Genomic DNA, 6,647 nt, shown 5'->3' on the forward strand with positions numbered 1-6,647 from the left:
TCTCTTGGATTGCTGTTGGTCAATCTGAGTATTTTTTATCATAATTCTTAAGTTGCTACCTCCAAACCACTTTTGCCCTTGCAGAATTCTTACTGAATTGAAAGGTAAGTAAGATGAAAAAAATTGCAGCTAGTCCCATGGAGGGCACTGTGAGGTGGTGAACATGACTGATGGCTTGAAGGCTAACTCTGCCAGCTTACTAAACTTCCTGTGGTCCTACCAATTGTAAAAAGTGCAGAAATATGCCAATGAAGTTTTAAGTAGATGATGAATCCCTGGGTATAAATTAGAACTATTTCCCTGGGAGATACCTTCTTGTAAAAAATAAATGATCACCCAGAAATCCTACAACAAAGCCAGCATGTAAACCCTTTGATGATTTTGTTAAAGGCCTCCAGGTAACTTCAAACATTTCATGAACTATCTGGAGATATTATTTCAGATACCAGGGTAATTCCTTTTCTTTATGTTCTTACACTCACCGACTCAGCTTCCTCCCCTCACTCCTGCTTCCATTCCATGCACTTTCCTTCCACTCAATTCTTCTTCTCTACCTGTGATCCAGAAACACCATCGAAGAGCTGTTGTTAATGCACCAGCCCTGCAGATGGTGGACCAGCCTTCTTCTGGAAACACCCCTCCTGTGAATTCTAAGACAAATTACCACGGTCTGCTTTTCACTTCTCTAAGACTTTCTCTGCATCATCTTCTACACCTTCCTTGGTAATCTTTTCTTCTCTAAATGGCTGAGATTTAGCTCTGAAATCGGCAGCCCAATCCCCTAATCCTTTTCCTGAGCTATAGGCTGGTGTCTAATTATCTGGTCTATACTTCCATGAGGATATTTAACCACACCCAAAAAGAACCACTCCTGGATCTCCCATCCACCTCTGGTTCACACTCCTTACTGTGAACAGCACCGTAGGTTTTCAGTCACCCAAGCCCTAAAAACTGTGGATATCAATTCTTCCCATGCCCAACGCTACTGGCCATATCCAGGCCACACCTACCCATCTGATCTCCCTTATAGCTCTCACACTGGTTTCTTTTTTCACTGGTGGACTTTAGGCCTCCATTACCACTCCATCACCATTATGTGTATAGTTTACCTACAGTCTCTTCATTGTCTCTAGTCTTCACCACTATACCAAATATGAAATTTGTTTCCTTTACATGCATCTTTAGCCTTGTCATTCCTCTGGTAAAATTATTTCACAGCGATCCAGTTATACAAAATACAGTCCAAGTGCTTTAGACTAGCAGTTAAGATTCTTGAGGTCCTCTGCATAGTCCCCTCCCTTTGAGCAGGATCTGGATCCATGTCTAGGATGGGCCGTGACTCCCCTTATTAGGTTATATTGTATGGCAACAGGTGATGGGATTTTTGCAGATGTAATTAAGGTCCCTGATCAGTTGAATTTGAGTAAATGAAAAGGGAAATGGGCCTATGCTGGATAACCCTATAATCAGGTGAGTCTTTTAGAAGAGGGTCTAGTAATCAGACAGATGTTCTCCTGTTGACATTGATGAAAGAAATGATCATGAGTGAGTTTTATAGATGCAAGGCAATGAATTCTGCCACCAGCCCATAGGCCTAAAGGAGTACTCTGAGCCGTAAATGAGACTGCAGCCTTGTGAGATCCTGAGTAGAGAGCCAACTAAGCCATGCCTAGCTCTGTGACCCATAGAAACTATGAGATAATAAAGGGACATGAAACCACTGAGTTTGTGGTAATTTGTTACACAGTAATAGATAACTAATACAACTGTCCTGGTTAAATTAGCTCAATGGGAGATTTCAACAGCTCAGAGAGTAGGAGCAAAGGAAATGTGAGATATTTGTTTTTCCTGCCAGCTCCTTCCCAGCTGACCTTGAACCAGAGGTGCCCCACATCTGCCAGCAGCTCCCTCCTGCAGCTGCTGCTTTCTCAGGGCCCTGTCAGGGCTGTTTCTAAGCCCCTGTAGGCCTAAGGGTTGTAAAGCCTCCCTTTGGCTTCCTCATCCAGGGCCCAGGGGCTTCACTCTCCCTTGTCATTTTCCCTCATCTCGGCCCAAACCTTTGTATAATGCCTTTTGTTAAACCTCCAGAAATTCTTTGTTAAACAATGTGCCATCTCTTTCCTGCCAGGATCCTACCTAAAGAATGGACTTACCTGTGGTCTCACCATGTCCCTGTCCAAATACAAGTGCAGATCTGAGCTACCACCCATTCTGTTCCAGGCACCTCCCTGTATTTTCCCACCTGAGGTTTTGGCTTTGGGTTGTGCCTACCGTGTGGAATTGAGACCGTAGGCATGGTGGCAGTGGAGCATGGCATGGGGGTTGTGGGGAGAAATACTCAAACAAACAAGAACAAGGACTCTAGAAGAGAGTGCCGATAGGGTTGCTTACTCAAGAGTGTCACCTTGGGAAAATGGCTTAACCCCTCCAAGCACATTTTCTTTGTCTGTAAAGGGGCGTGATAATACCCACTGGGCAAGGTTCTTGGGAGAATCAGGTAGAAAGCAGCTAGTATGGGAAAAGCAGTAACTAACCGCATTGGTGGACCTCTACTACTGTTAATGCGGACATTCATAAAGACACCCACTGATCCTACAGCAATTCTTGTCCTAAATGTTCCTCTCAAACGCTGTCCCTCTTATAAATGTAATGAATCTACATTTCAGAAGTGAAATTGTTCTTTCTTCACTAAACCTAGAGCTGTTGTTTTTCACTTGAAGTTCTTACTCATGTATCTTACATTTACTCATTGGGAATTTGTTCCATCTCTTCTGCTGAATTCCAAATGTATCATGGGCAGAGACTGTATTTTTGTGTAACTTGAGACTTGAGTAAATAGTGCCATGGGCATAATTGCTACTCAGTAAATGTTTGAAGACTGAATATGTAAAAAGAAATATGAACCATTGACTGATCACAATCCAGTTAACACAAGATCAAAATATTTTAGTATCATTGACAAGATAGGCATTGATATATGGTAATGAAATAATATTTAATTGATATCTAAAACAGCCTATTGGAAGGCCATAATTATTTTCCAGATGCATATGTTCATCGAACATTCATTTTTGGTATCTACCAAGTACAAAAGAAAATAACGTGAAACAAGTGTAATTTTGGAAGAATCAGTGACCTGGTTTGATTGTGTATAGTAATTTAAATTTTGCAATATTTCTTTTGACACATCATCTTCTCATTTCTCACAACAGCTTTGTGAAGAGATCAGCTGTTAATCTCTACATGTTATTCATGAGAGAGCTGAGACTGAAAATTTGTTATTGTCTCAGATCAACCCAAAATGCTGACCTTCCTGATGAAATATCCACTGTCTGGCAATATGATAAAAGCTTTTGGGAGAAAAGAAGAAAAAAAAAAAAAGGCATGCAAAGTCCTAGCTCTCAAAATCAGGCCATAATATTTCAGGCAGAAAGCTGAAAAACACATTTCAAGATATATAGAGTAGCAATCAAGATCTTGTGTTTGTATGGCATTTTTAAATTCTCCAATTCCACACATGTTTTATGCATTTGACCTTCATCATGCAGTCTGAGGTAGGCAGAATATGTATGTGTGTGTGTATATATATATGTATATATATGTACATATATATATATATACACATTTTTTTCTTTTACCCTGATCAACAGATGAGCCCAAGAGATGACCATTTTATTTTTTTAATTAATTGATTGATTTTTGAGAGAGGGGAGAGAGGGAGGGAGGGAGGGAGAAAGAGAGAAACGAAGAGAGAGAGCCCCAAGGGAGAGAATCTTAAACAGGCTGCAAGCCCAGTGGAGCCCTACACAGGGCTCCATCTCACAACCCCAGGATCATGACCTGAGCTGAAATCAAGAGTTGAATGCTTAACTGACTGGGCCACCCAGATGCCCCAAGAGCTGACCTTTTAAATTCAGCCATGCACAACTGAAACAACGAGAATCTAAGTCACCCAATTAGGTCTTGGGTTGTCACCAACTTGTTGATAGAATACCTACTGTGTGCATCCTAAAATACAATCTAGTCAATTCACAAAGCTCATTCTACCCTAATTTTTAAGATCAGTCAGTGGTTGCCTGAAAGCAGCAAACATTTGGCCTACTAAGCCTAGTTTTGCAAATAAATCACTCCACCTTCTGATCCTTTCTACCATATCTAACCACACACCAAACAGGTCAAAGTTTGATTGAAGAGATGCTGCTCTTTTGCTGTGGCTGCTGGTCCCTGTGAAGTAAGTATTGGTGTTGGGTGTCACACTAGTAACAAAGCGATAGTATGCTAAAAAGCCAAGAGGTTTCTCAGGGGAGTTGCCACAGGTTTCAGTGGAATGACAATTACAAGGTAGATGGATCATTTAATGCCTTCTGTGACCTTTACAATAGTAGGGATCATTATTTTAATGTTAATTTGCATAATGGTTGACCTAGCAAGGACAATGGTGAATGCTAATAGCTGCAGGATGCAATAAAATTAAACACTATCTGGGCTGAACTGCTAAAGGAAAAGTTGCCAAAGTATGACTGTTTAAGCACTTAATTTCATCATAGGTCATGTCCACATATAATCAAATGTGGATTTCTGGTATCTCTTTAAAAAAATGGCAAGAAATGACTGGAAGGGAATAGCAACACCCTCTTTCATACAGAGTCCTTACAGAGTATGCTTTGCTTTTTTTTTTTTTTTTTTTTTTTTTTTTAACATCATTTGCTTTTGTCCTCTAGCAACTACCATCAACCCTTCCCCCAAACTCCACACCCCCACTCTGGCCACTCCTCACATCTGGCAGATAACACCAAATTTGATTTGCCCACAAAGAATGAATCTCACCTTATGGGCTGAAAAACTTGTAATCAACCTTTGAAAAAGTAAGGCTGGCCACAGTTGGCAGTAAGTGATATGTTCAAAGCTCAAAGACACTGACACCTAAAGTAATAAACTTGCATTCTGAGTTGCAGGTGGAAGGTGGCTATTAGCAGAGAGTAAAAAGAGAGATAGGTCATCTCCATGTATAGTTATAGTTTCTAATTATTTCTGTTGCTTGGAAAGTGAGCAGGTTTGATCACCCTGTAGTTTGTACCCCAATTCAGCCTGTGGAGATTATTTACTTACTTACTTACTTATTTACTTATTTATTTAGGGACTTTTTTTTCTACCAAGAGTTGGAATTCATTTCCACCACAAGAGGGCAGCCATCTCTAAAAAACAACCAGAGAGCAGGACTCTTCCACAAATAGGGCCAAAATTGAGGAAGTTGTGCTTGGGACAGGCATTCAGCAGTCCCTCAGAAATCTTACATCATACATGAAAGAAATCCTGTGATGGGCAACACTGAGATGGAATGGAGAACCTAGAAGTGCCCATTTTCTGTCGAAGATTATTTCAGACACAGACAAAGTTTCTGTTTCGCAAGTTATGGAGGCCTCAAGCTGCAAGGCAACCTTGATGTCATCGCCAGAGATTTAGTTTTCATCTTTACTCAAGGAGCATCCAACAGCTATCATCTTTCTCCTCCTCGTTAAAAGCTACATACTGATTTAGGTCTCATATTGTTTTGTCTTCTAAATCTCCCTGATGACAGAAACAATTATTAACTTCTCAGTTAACTTGATAGGGAAGGAAATAGTTTTGGAAGCACAATAAACACTTTTTAAGGTAAGTGTTTAAGGGCAGGATATGTTCTGTTGCCGACTTGTTAGGGAGCCAATGCTGCAGAGGGACAAGCAGCCTCTATAGCACTTTATTTTCAGGGGAGAAGAAAGTAGCATGCTCCTGAGTATTTTCCCCTCCCCGACCCCATTTATTTTCCTAGTAGGTAGGCTTCCTCCAAAATACCTTATTTGACCTTTATACTTTCAGAAACAGCGAGTGCCTAATTCCCCTCTGTGGGTTGCTAATCCGATTTACGTGAGCAGAACCTAGAATTATTTTAGCTTCCCAACTGAAAAAATAATACACATGGATAATACGCTGTTAAGAGCTCCGGCTTCAGACTTTTTCTGCTTTGCAGGCTGGAGGTTCTGTGCAAACAAACTTGATTTTGCTGATCTGGTTTTTTCCAAAAATTTTCTGCCCTGGGCTTCTGGGCAACCTGGTTGGTTGTGTCATGCACAGAGGGTCCTGGAACCCTGGGAGGGACAGAAAGTCTTAACCTTGAAACGCCATGGTGCGGCAGATTTGGGCAATATTTGGCTGAGGAGGACAAGGGACTTGAGCACATGTCGTCTACCTGTTGCTGGGTCAGAAGGTTCTAAGGTCTTGCACGCTTGGTTCACACTGTGCATTGTTTTACCTTCCTCTGAGCTGCCAATCGCCTGCTCCCGAGTGGGGCAAGATAAATATCACAAAGCATGAAGTAATGGCTACCATAAAAAATGATAATCATCCTCTCTTCGGACTGCCACACACAGGAGTCAACGTCGCGAGTATCATGTAGAGCGGGACCATATCCAAGTCACATACGTAGATACCTAGACGTATATTTATAGAAATGTACTTTCGTTAGCGTATATTTACATATGTAGATCTACTGATAGAGACACACGAATATTTTCGTATGTTACATGTACATTTATCTGGATAGAGCATTTACATAAACATAAATGTATACATAAGTGTAAATGCGTACTCACGCGTTTACATATGTATAT

This window comes from Martes martes, assembly GCF_963455335.1.
Source record: "Martes martes genome assembly, chromosome: 9".
Lineage (NCBI taxonomy): Eukaryota > Metazoa > Chordata > Mammalia > Carnivora > Mustelidae > Martes > Martes martes.